Below are 12,345 nucleotides of genomic sequence, written 5' to 3' on the forward strand. Positions count from 1 at the left end.
AAATTAATTTAATTTAATTTAAATAAATTAATTTAATTTAATTTAAATAAATTCAAATTTATTAGTATTAAAAATAAAACTCAGGTCATCAGTTTAGCTTTATTTCAAGAGGTCATAGCCTCAGTTAGATAGTGGCTACCACATATAAGATAAATACAACTTTTTGTTAATTTTCACATGGGCAGATAAGATTGATAAGTTTACACAACATGATGTTCTGAAGCATACATTAGTTATGGAATGACTAAATCTATACAATATACATATGTATGGCCTCATAGTTATCAGTTTTGTGGTAATATTTTATATCCTCTCAGAGTTTTTCAAGAACGTATTAATTGTAGTCAGACTGTACAATCAATCTTTTATTCCTCATTGAAGTGAAATTTTATAATCTTTGACATTTCCCTAACCCTCTACTATCTGCTGCCACAGTATCAACTCTTTCAGATTCCACATGAGCAACATCATTCAGTATTTGTCTTTCTGTGCCTGGCTTACTTCACTTAATATAATGTCCTCCAGATTCAGCCACATTGTTGCAAATGCCAGGATTTCCTTCTTTTTCATGGCCAAAGAGTATTTAACTGTGTATGTATCACATTTTCTTTATCTATCCATTTGTTGATACTTAGGTTGATTCCATATCCTAGCTATTGTGAAAAATGCTGCAATGAACATAAGAGTACAGATGTCTCTTTGAAATAATGATTTCATTTCCTTTGTATATGTAGCTAGTAGTGGGGTTGGTAGATGATACATTAGTTCTATTTTTAATTTGTTAGGAATCTCCATACTGCTTTCTATAATGGCTGTGGTAATTTACATTCCCACTAACAAGGGAATGTATGGGTTCCCTTTTCTCCATATTCTTGTCAACACTTATCTTTGTCCTTTTCATAACAGCCATTCTAATAGGCATGAGGTGATATCTCATTGTGGTTGTGATTTACACTTCCCTGATGATTAGTGATAATATTTTTTCATATACCTATTGGCCATCTATTTCCTTTTCAGACACGTCTATTCAGGTCTTCTACTGTTTTGTTAATATCTTGTTTTCTTGATATGGAGCCAAGTTTTTAAACATAATTCTGATATTAAGCCTTTATGAGATGTATCGTTTGCATATGAGATGTATGTATAGTTCGCATATGAGATGTATGGTTCCTCTCATTCTGTAAGTTGTCTCTTCATTTTTCCTCAGCTGTGCAGAAGCTTTTAAGTTTGATGTGACACCAATTTGTCTATTTTTGCTTTCGTAGCCATTACTCTTGGAGTCATACCAAAAAGTCATTGCCCAGATCAATGTCATAAGGATTTTCTCCTATGTATCTTCTAGTAGTTTCATAGATTCTAATCTTACATTTAAATCCCTAATCCATTTGGAGTGGTTTTTGTATATGGTGTGAGATAAGGGTCTAATTCCATTCTTCTGTGTGTGGATATTCAGTTATCCCAACAACATTTATTGAAGAGATTGTGCATTCTCTATTGTGTGTTCTAGGGAATTTTGTCTAAATCCGTTGGCTATAAACATGGGATTTATGGGCATTCTATAACGTTCCATTTGTCTATGTGTATTTATATACCAGTACTATGTTGTTTTGGTTACTGTATCTTTGTAGTATATTTTGAAGTCAGGTAATGTGATTCCCTCCAGCTTTGTTCTTTTTCCTCAACATGGTTTTGACTATTCAGGGTCTAGCAAAAGATTTTCCAATTTTTTTAGCCCTTCAAAAAAACTCACTCTTAGTTTCGTAGATCTATTCTACCATTTTCCCACTATTTCATTCATTTCTGCTCTATATTGTTTCCTTCCTTCTCCTAACTTCAGTCTTAGTTTGTTGTTTTTTCTAGTTCCTTCAAGTGAAAAGTAGGTGAAATGAAATATTTCTTCATTTTTGATGTAGGTGTATATTGCTGTCAACTTCCCTGTTAGAACTGCTTTTACTGTATCCCATAGATTTTGGTATGTTAGGTTTCCATTTGTTAGTCTCAAGGAATTTTTTAATTATAACTTTAAATTCTTCATTGACCCTCTGGTTGGTCAGGAGGATGTTTAATTTCCATGTATTTGTGAATTCTCCAAAGTCCTCCAGTTCCTCATTTCTAGTTTCATATTTTGTAGTCAGAAAATATTATTTGGTATAATTTCAATCTTAAGTATTTTAACACTTGTTTCATAGCCTAACATGATTTACCCTGGAGAATGTTCCATGTGCAGTTGAGAAGAGTGTGTACTCTTCAGCTGTTCAACTCTTGGACTGAATATCCTATGTATGTCTGTTATGTCTATTTGATCAAGAGCATAGTTTAAGTCCAACATTCCCTTATTGGTTTTCTGGTACCTGCTCATTGCTGGTAGCAGGTGTTAAAGTACCCTACAATTATTGCATTGCAGTTTTTCTCTCCCTTCAGATCTATTAATATTTGCTTCATATTATATATTTAGGTATTCCAACATTGGTTGCATATATCACAACTGTCCTATCTTCTTACTTGATCCCTTTGACATTATATAATGACTTTTTATATTTATTTGCTAAAAGTATATTTTACCTCATGAATACAGCTACTCCTACTTTTTTGTTGTTGTTTCAATTTGTATGGGACATCTTTTTCTATCCCTTCACTTTCAGTCTGTGTGTGTCCTTACAGGTAAAATTAGTCTCTCTTTGGCAGCATATTGTTGGATTTTTAAAAATCTATTAAGCTACTTTATGTCTTTTGATTGGAAAAATATACTTACATTCAAGATAATTATTGACAGGTACAGACTTACAACTGCCATTTTTGTGCATTGTTTTCTAGTTGTTTTGCCAATTTTTGTTTCTTTCTTCCTCTATCTTCCTTTGTGGCCAAGTAAATTTTTTTAGTGTTATGTTTTTAATTTCTTGCTTTTTATTTTCTGTGTATCTAATGTAAGTTTTTGCTTTGTGGTTACCATGATGCTTACAAAAACTACATTAAATTGTTTTAAGGTGATGAACACTTTGATTTTAACAACAAAAACACTACACATTTACTTCACTCACTCCTCCATATTTAGTATTTTTCATGTCACAATTTTCATATTGCATATCCTTAAATTTGTTACTATTTTTAATAGGTTTGCCTTTTTGCCTTCAAACTAGTGATAAAAATTATTTACACACAACCATTACAGCATGAGTATAGTTGATTTCACTGTATACTTTTACCAATAAGTTTTATATTTTCAAATGTTTTCATATTATTCATTAGTGTTGTGCTTTTTTTGGCTTAAAGGATTCCCATTAGCATTTCTTGTGTATCAGGTCTGGTGGTGATATACACCCTCAGTTTTTGTTTGTCCAGGAAAGTATTCACCTTTTCTTCATTTCTGAAGGACACCTTTTCTGGGTACACTATTCTTGGCTGACAGTTTTTTCCCCCTTTTCAGCATTTTAACTATGTCCTTTTGTTTTTTCCTGGCCTACAAGATTTCTGCCAAAAAGTCTGCTGCTAGCTATATTTGAATTCCTTTATGTTATCTGCTTCCTTTCTCTTGCTGCTTTCAGGATCTTCTTAGTCTTTGATTTTTTTATAGCATTATTATAATATGTCTTGGAGAGTCACCTTATTTGGTTTAAATTTGATTGGAGACCTTTGACATTTCTGTACCTGGATATTTACACTGTTCTCCAAAATTAAAAACAATTGTTACTATTTAAGTAAGCTTTCTATCTTTTTCTCCTTCTTTAATGCCTGTGACTCAAAGATTGGCTCTTTGGATGCTGTATCATAAACCCTATAACCTTTCTTCATTCCTTTATTTCTTTCTTCTTCTATTTATTTCAAAATAACCTGTCTTCAAGTTCAGGTTCTTTCTTGTGCTTGGCCAATTCTGCTGTTGATGCACCCTATTGCATTTTTCATTCCCTACATTGTATTTTCACCTCCAGGATTTGATTTTTTGAAAATTGTTTCGTGCATCATCTAGTAGAAGCTAAAAATCTTATTTCCATCTGATTATATTTCACATTCTGGTCACTGTTTTCTTCATTGTGTTGAATTGTTTCTCTGTATTTTCTTCAAGTTTGCTGAGCTTCCTTAAAGTTTTGAATTCTTTGTCAGAAAGCTCACATGTCTCCATTTCTTTAGGGTCAGTCACTTGTACCACATTTTTTTCATATGGTCATGTAATGTTTTCCTGATTGTTCTTGATGCTTTTGGTCATTTGTCAATGTCTGCACATTTGAAGAAGTAGATACTTATCCAAGTCTTCACAGATAGGGATTTGGCTTTGCCTGGTATAGCCCTGTAGCAGGTGTGACAATGCCAGAAGCCTGGGGCTCACTACATCAGTTGTTGCACTGGAACTGGCCAGAAGCCAGGGGCCACCTGCTGCTGCTGAGTGCTGTTCAGAGGACTGACACAAGTCTGGTGGTGGTATAAGATGGAGATTGAGTTTGCCAAGAAAGACTGAAGCCTGGGGCTCTGGGGTCCCACCTAGTGCTGCAGCTGGTCTAGAGGCTCAGTCTGCAGTTACTGGCTTGAAATACAAAGCTGTGGGGATCACCCTGGTGTTGAGTATTATTGTGGTGGGCCAAGTGTTGGGGTTCAAGGTAAAATCTTATGCTCACTTCCTTCTTTTTCCCTAAGTGAACAATGTCTCTTCCCCATTCCATGCTGCCAGAGTTGGGGAGGAGTAACACAGGTAGCAAACTGTCCTTCCTACTCTCTTCAATGCATGTTTTCTTACTACCATGCTACAGCTAGGTACTGAAATCTCTCACTTGGTTTCTTTAGCCCTTGTGAAGGTATTTTCACATGTGGATAGTTGTTCAAATTGATGTTTCTGGTGGTGGGGTGACAATCAGTGGATAATCCTGCTTTGTCATCTTGTTCCACCCATCCAGAACTTGTTATCATGGTAAAAAGTGTTAATGGAAAGGGCTTGTCTAAACAAAAGCAGTGCTTATATATTATGATTTGTGGTCATATATCCCATTAAATATTTTTGATCATTAATTTACACATCCATACTGCAAAGGAATTTTTATTCCTACCTAATGTTACTACTGAAAATCCCACTGTGAAAAATTAGATCTTGAACAGGCAAAATTACACAGTCTAAGCTAAAACAGACTGAACTTTTTCTTATTTACATAAAAAAATTTCCAAAAATATGGATGAATATTAAATGTGTAAAAATTAAACACTCAAAATTTAGATGAATCCAGTTTCTGTTTCTACCCAAGGGGGAGTACTAGGGATGAAATTGTCTTTCTACCTAAACCAACTTTTAAAAAGCAAACTATACAAAACAATGTTTTTTAAAGACATTATACATGATACAATGAAGAAATAATCCCTAAGAGACACAAAACAAAGTGAGCTGTACATGTACCCCATCCTACTGCCCACAAGAGAGTTTCAGGACATGGTACAAGGAGGAATCCAGATTTCATTTCTTTTAATTGAGAGATGAAGTTAAGAATCTGGGGAGACCAAGGTAGACAGAATAGAGTCACAGGTAGAGTACCAGAGAGGAGAGAGCTTCACAGTGAGAGAGCTCTATAGAACATCAGAATATCTTCCTCATACAGACAGCAGAGAACTGATCTGTGCACCTATGTGAGAAAATTAGTCAAAGGCCTAGAAGGAACAGTACTCAATGCACACACAGGGTTGGAAAAATTGGCAATAGCCATGAGCCATACTAGAAAACTTCATAATTAATATGGTTTAAATTTCCCTACCAAAACTCACATTAAAACCTAATTGCCACTGTAACAGTATTAAGAGGTAGGGCCTTTAAGAGGTGATAAGGTCATGAGGGCTTATGAAGGGACTAATGCTTTTATCATGGGAATGGATTAGTTACTGCAGAAATGTGTTCTTGACAAAAAGAATGAGTTCAGCCCACTTCTCTCTGCCATGTGCATTTGTTCCCACCTTCTGCCCTTCCACTAGGGGATGATCTTCACCAATTGTCAGTAGCATGCTCTTGGACTTGCCAGTCCCCAGAATCATGAGCCAAATAAATCACTTTTCTTTATAAATTGCCCAGTTCATGTTATTCTGTTATAACATCAGAAAACACAGTAAGTAAGACAATAATTTACAGGGCATTAGGTTGAGTATAAACAAGGGTCTTCCCTCAGTTGTGGGAAATAATTATCTCTACACTAAATATGCTAGTCCTGCTGAAAGATCAAAAAAACAAGACCCAAATGGATCAAACTGTTTTTAATTACTTACATCTGGAACAAAGCTCATATTTATAAGAATACAAAAACATCCATCATCTAAGATAAAATTCACAATGTCTAATAGCTTAAATACCAAACCTTTTAAAAAACAGAAAATATGGCCGATTATGAGGAGAAAAATCAACCAAAACCAATCCAACTGACACCAATATTAGAACTAAGAACATTAAAACAGTTATTAAAACTATGTTCCGTTTGTTCAAAAACTATAGGAAAGACTGAACATATTAAGCACAGATATAAAATAGACCTAAATCTAACTTCAAGAGATGAAAACTAAAGCATGTGATATTTTTAAAACCCCCACTAGAAATAATTAACAGAAAATTTGATATTAAAGATTAGTAAACTTGAAGACACAGCCATAGAAACGATTTTAAATTAAACAGCAAAAAAAAAGAAGGCAAAAAGAGGAAATTAAACAGACCACCAGTGAGATATGGATCATATTTAGTCAGCCTAATAAACAGGTAATGAGAGTTGCCAGTAAGTTGGGAAAACAACAGAAAAACATTTGAATAATTAATGCTGAAAACATTCCTAATTGAATGAAAATGTTAAAACCACATATCAACACATCTTAAGTATGCACGCAAAAAAGAAAAATCTTAGGCAAAGAAAGGAGGAAGACACTGTGACCCATAATGAGGAGATACATACTTCCTTTCAATCTAACCCAGAACTGATAGGCATCAGAATCTTCAAAGATATTATAATGGTTGTTGTAATTAAATCACATATATTCAAGAATTAGAGAATATATTAAAAAGGACCTAAATCAAACTTCTAGAGAGGAAAACTACAGTGACTAATACAAAAAATACTGTTGTTTAAAATTCAGTGCATGTCTGCACACATAAGACAGTACAATGATGTATACCATCTCAGCACATGGATGCTGAGCTCAATTAAATGGCCAGCCAGAGCAAGGGAGCATCTGTTTGGCACATGCTTTCATAATCATGTACAATCGTAATGCACATTTGAAGAAGCAGATACTTATCCCAGTCTTCGCAGATAGGGATTTGGCTTTGTGACAATAAATGAATGAGTGAAATATCAAATTCTGTTGACATATTATAATATTAGCATTTATTTTAAGTTTGAAGGTAACTTTTGTTCTACTTTATATTTATGACAAGGGTAGAGGCTATTCACTTTCAGGCTGCTGAGTCCGTTTAACTGAAAACGATAAACTGCAAGAAAAAATGCTTCTGTACCTGTTAATATTATCAGTATTTAATAGGGCAGCCAGTTTACTATATAATCCAAATAAAAGGAGACAGGAAAAAAGAACAATTATCACTCATAATATTTTATTTCAAACTTTTGTTTTCAACTTAACATCTCTAAATGTTGCACATATAAACTAAAACAGCAATTTAGTGTTCATAATGTAATTTTTGGTTTACTTAATATAGTAGCGATCCATTTAAAATTTATTCTGGGTTAAATAAAGGATGCTATCTCCAAAAAAAAGTTTGAATACCACTCCCCAAATTTAATTTTTAAGAGGAAAATGAAGTCCCATTTAGAAATGAGAAATACTTCAAAGGTTAACACTACTGTTCAGGACACATACAGAAAACAGTTTAAAATAAGACATAAGGAGTCATTTATTGACACAATAAGATGCTTCATAAAAACTAAAAGCAGGCACTTGTAAGTTAGACAATTTTGAAATAAAAAACGTTTTTCTAAAAGGCAAAATGAAAAATTTTTAAATTGAATTCTACTAAAAAGATCAAGATAGTAAAATGCATGAAGTTTAAACTTATATACTGTAAATGTCATAAAAACTCAGAACTAGTATTATTCTCCTTAATAGAATGTAGCAATTACTTGAGTTGCAATTTTTATTATTTCCTCATATCTGCCTCCGTCTTTTCTGCAAGTCATCACAAAGCACCTCGTCGTAGAAGACAGCACTAGAACAGGGTACGATAGGAGACAACATAACTTGGAACATCAAGTCATGTTCAAATGAACAAATGTTTCTGAATATCTACACATGCTGACTTCTCAAAGGAGAAGGGATATGAGCACAAAGGTATTAGGGAAGGATTGCAAGAGGAAATGTCACTCAAATGTTTAAGGAGAGTTTGGCAAGTAAACAATTAAAAAAAAAAAAAAGGTGTTTCAGGTAGAAAGAAAAACTCATGCAGGAAACACACCTAAGTCAGGTCACAGGGTACATGTGGAGAACTATAAATAACTTAGTATTTCCAGAGGGCAAACTACTCAATAAGGAAATGAGAAAGACAGAACAGTAGAATTAGGGAAGAGCCACACCAGGCCAAGGCTTTATGATCTGAGTTTTGTCCATTAAGAGATGAGAAGCATCTGAAAGTTTTCAATAAGGAGAGTAACTTGGTAAATTTATACTAGCAAAATCTCTCACGGTGGCTATGGTAAGCTCAATTGGAAACAAAAGACAGAAGTTGAGATGAATAGTTCAGAGAAGGAAAAAGACTTTCAAACATTTAAACTGCATGCATTTGAACATTTCTATCAAAACTTTGAGATACGATGACATGTAGGGATAAAAACACGTAAGTCTGTGTATGAGTAATACTTTAAATCGTGAGGCTTCATGACCCAGAGAGTGCATGTCTGTTAAAGAAATGCCTAACACATGTAGGATAAAGGTACTAATAACTGTGGCAAACTAGGTCATTTCAGATTGAAAATCTAAATCAAAAATCAGCAAAGTATGGGTCAAGCCTGGTCTGCTGCCTATTTTGTAAATACAGTATTCCTGGAACACAGCCATACCCATTCTTTTACATATTGTCTATGACTGCTTTGACATGAAAACAGCAGAGTTGATAGTTGTGACAAAGACTGTGTAGACAGACCACAAAGCCTAAAATATTTACTATCTGTTTCTTTACAGGAAAAAAATTGCCAATTCCTAAAGTAAAAGAAGGTATCTTAGAGCCAGGCAAAGAAAGGGCTTGAGTTACTTCTTTAAAATGAGAGCATTCCACTAAATGATTTTCAAGATCCTTTTCCCTTGTAACAAAATAGGTTTGTACTATTCTAAAAGGGCAAGCATTGGCATTACTCATGAACATTATGTGATACAGTGAAATGATCACTAGGCTTAATTTTGAACTGGGGATAATGCTATCTGTGATAATCAACTCTCAGGGTTGCTCTGAAGACTAAAGCCCTGGGATCATTCATTTTAAAAGAAAAGAACGGTGACTCATCATTTCAAGCTTTTCAGTAAGTGTCTGTTACAACTAACATTAACCTAATTATACTAATAATATACATTAGCAGGCCACATTTGCTGGGAGGGTTCTGGAAATTATAAATGTATTTGAAGTTCCATCTCATATCAATGGTAAGAGCAAGAAACACAAGCTCATAGTTGGATTTTTGATAGTTGAGGAAACAACTCAGAACTCAGTCATTCTATAAACACATTAACTAAGAAAATTTAAATCTAGAGACCTCTCACTATATTCTAGAAGTGGAAATACTACTCAGTACTCAGAGGAGTCATGCTGGTGACTTTAACCTGTCCTACTGTTCCCAAATAAGTTTTTCAGTATTGACTCTGGGACTACCTTGACAACACTTGCTACATTCCACCTTAGCAAGTAAAAGTAGAATTAAGCTTAAGTATTGAGCATTTAAGTAAAATTAAGTTCCATAATTCCATAAAACAAAATCTGTGGTACCCAGAAAATTGAATCACATTATACTTTTCAAAAGTATCACACTTAAACTTATTGCTAACAGGATTCAAGCCAAAAAAATCTGAATCTAGAAGTTTCTGGCACTGATTCCATTAGCTTTCTATACTTTCCATACAAGAACAGTTCAGGCTTTCCAAAACCTGCAAAAGTAATCTATTTTTAGGTGGCTACAGATCTTAATCCTAAGGCAACAGCATATAAGCCTGGTAATATTCTTACCATCTTCCTGTCTGCCAATAATTCAACCAATAGAAAAGGTTTTTTTCTGTTTTTATTTTTCAGAATATGAAGTATTACAGTAAAAAGGATTTCACTAAAAAAAATCATCTACCATACAGACACCATAGAAGGCTTGGAAAAGACATTGTAATATAAAAGATATATTTTAAATTGTGTCTATCCCTGGAACTCTATTAAAATTCAATATTAAGAAAGTCACAAAGGGGTCTAACTTGCCTTTCAAAGTCAGCTTTAAGAGCTTTCGTGCACACACACACACACACACACAACTTTTGAATATGAATAAAATCTTTTTAATTATACTTTGCCAAAAAATCTGGGATCTTCATCTGCCTATTCAACCTTAAAAAACAAACCACAAAGTTCCCTCTCTAATCTTCCGTATCTTACTATCATTCGCCAAGTTTTATGAGACATAAAATTAGAGGTTATACTTCTTTTCTCTCATTTATTTAAGCTTCAATTCTTAATGCTTTAATCTCTTAAATGTATCTTGATTTCATTTTGTTCACTCCCACTAAAACTATCTGCCTTTGTTTTGCCTGCTATAACACATACCATCGACCAGATGGCTTATTAATACCAGAAATTTATTTCTCACAGTTCTGGAAGTTGGAAGTACAAGATCAGATTGCCAGCATCATCAGGTACTCATGAGGGCCGTCTTCCAGCTTGCAGACTGCCAACTTCTCATTGTGTCCTCAGGTGGTGAGAACAAACTCTGACTCTTCTTAAAATGGCATTAATCTCATTGATGAGGGCTCTACTCTCAAGATCTAATCACCTCCCAAAGGACCCACCTCCTAATATCATCATTATGGGGGTTAACCATATAAATTTTGAGGGGACACAAACATTCAGTCCAATACACTAACCTAGTCCTCACTACCACTATTATTTCTTGTACTATTATACTGCAGTAGCCTCCCAACTAAACCACAAATTTTTCCGCTTATTTTAATCTACTTTCTGTCCTGCATCCAGGATGTATAAAATGGAAATCTGATCACATCAATTAATACTAGGCAGTGCTGCTTTATAGACTTCAAACTTAGAAGGCCCGGCTCAAACTCAACACTTTACAATCTGCCATTCCTTCAGTTTCAGACACACTCAGTGGCTCTTTCTAATTCCAACCACTCTATGTGCTTCTTTGTCCATATAGAAATGCCAGTCCTCTCACTCCTCACAGAGTTGGACCCTGCTCAGTCTTCCAAACCTTGGCTTCCTCTCACATCCTTAAGATGACTTCTCCAGGCTAAATTGCCTCTTTTTCAAGCACATCTGGCTAAATTTCTCAAACCTTAGATGGTAGATAGAAGGGGAAGGGACCAGGGATTTTGTCAACTCCCAGTCACTAAAGTACTTTCCTGGCTAACTCTGGTCATTTTAAGTAAACTCTTATTATGAATCCTTATTTTAGAAAAAACAGACCAATACAATTATTTCCTTAATATATAATAACCTGGAAAATTAGCTTATATAGAATATTTCAGTAATCTAAAGTAAGATGCTGTTTTTTTAAAAAAGATTATATTATCAAATAAGCTCCATGTAGGCCAAAATATCTATCGCACAGACATTAAATCAATACTATGTGAATCCATATTAAGTAATCTATTAGGTAAGGGAGAGAATAAGATCATTCCCTGCCAAGTGCTAACTGGATAGTATATATAAAATAAGTTTAAAATGAATTGGTAAGAAGAAACAGTGTGAGCATTACTCAATATGGAGTCATTCTCAGATGGAAGGGCTTGGATAGACATGAAAGGATAGATTCAGTGATGAAAAAATATTTTGTAACAGTTACTAAGCAGAGAGAAAAAACAATGAAACACAAAAATGGAAAATTTAGACTTAATCTGTAAAAATTGGACATAAAAAAGGAGGATAAGAAATGGACAAATACAAGAGAAAACATCAAAATAACCTGAGTCTTGTGATAAGAATTAACATAGAAGGTCTCAAAAATGGCTTGAAATAGGAATAACATATCACCTGACTCATGTTTAACATGACTGTTAAAACCTGAATTATTCTGCTAAATCTACACATTAAAATCATGCATAAGAGCACATGAAAGCAAAAAGACTTCACAGCATGTTCTAGTATAGAAAATATTTTTAGAAAAAGAAGCCATTTAGGTCTGGGCA

The 12,345-nt window shown here is 34.1% G+C and overlaps 1 protein-coding gene and 1 long non-coding RNA gene across 8 annotated transcripts in view; one reads left to right on the forward strand and one right to left on the reverse strand.

Moving 5' to 3' along the window:
* The window catches only part of CRPPA (CDP-L-ribitol pyrophosphorylase A), a 379,242-nt gene that overhangs the window by 184,378 nt on the left and 182,519 nt on the right, over positions 1-12,345 (reverse strand). The window lies entirely within an intron of this gene.
* Positions 1-12,345, forward strand: part of LOC134810408 (uncharacterized) — a 60,292-nt gene that overhangs the window by 16,106 nt on the left and 31,841 nt on the right. Inside the window, exons 2-3 of one of the 2 annotated variants that reach the window (XR_010158348.1) lie at positions 9,393-9,470; positions 10,793-10,894. This is a non-coding gene — a long non-coding RNA (uncharacterized LOC134810408). Of the gene's footprint in view, positions 1-9,392; positions 9,471-10,792; positions 10,898-12,345 lie in introns of both variants that reach the window. The other variant, XR_010158349.1, reaches the window with a different exon arrangement.

This window comes from Pan troglodytes, chromosome 6 (assembly GCF_028858775.2).
Source record: "Pan troglodytes isolate AG18354 chromosome 6, NHGRI_mPanTro3-v2.0_pri, whole genome shotgun sequence".
NCBI lineage: Eukaryota > Metazoa > Chordata > Mammalia > Primates > Hominidae > Pan > Pan troglodytes.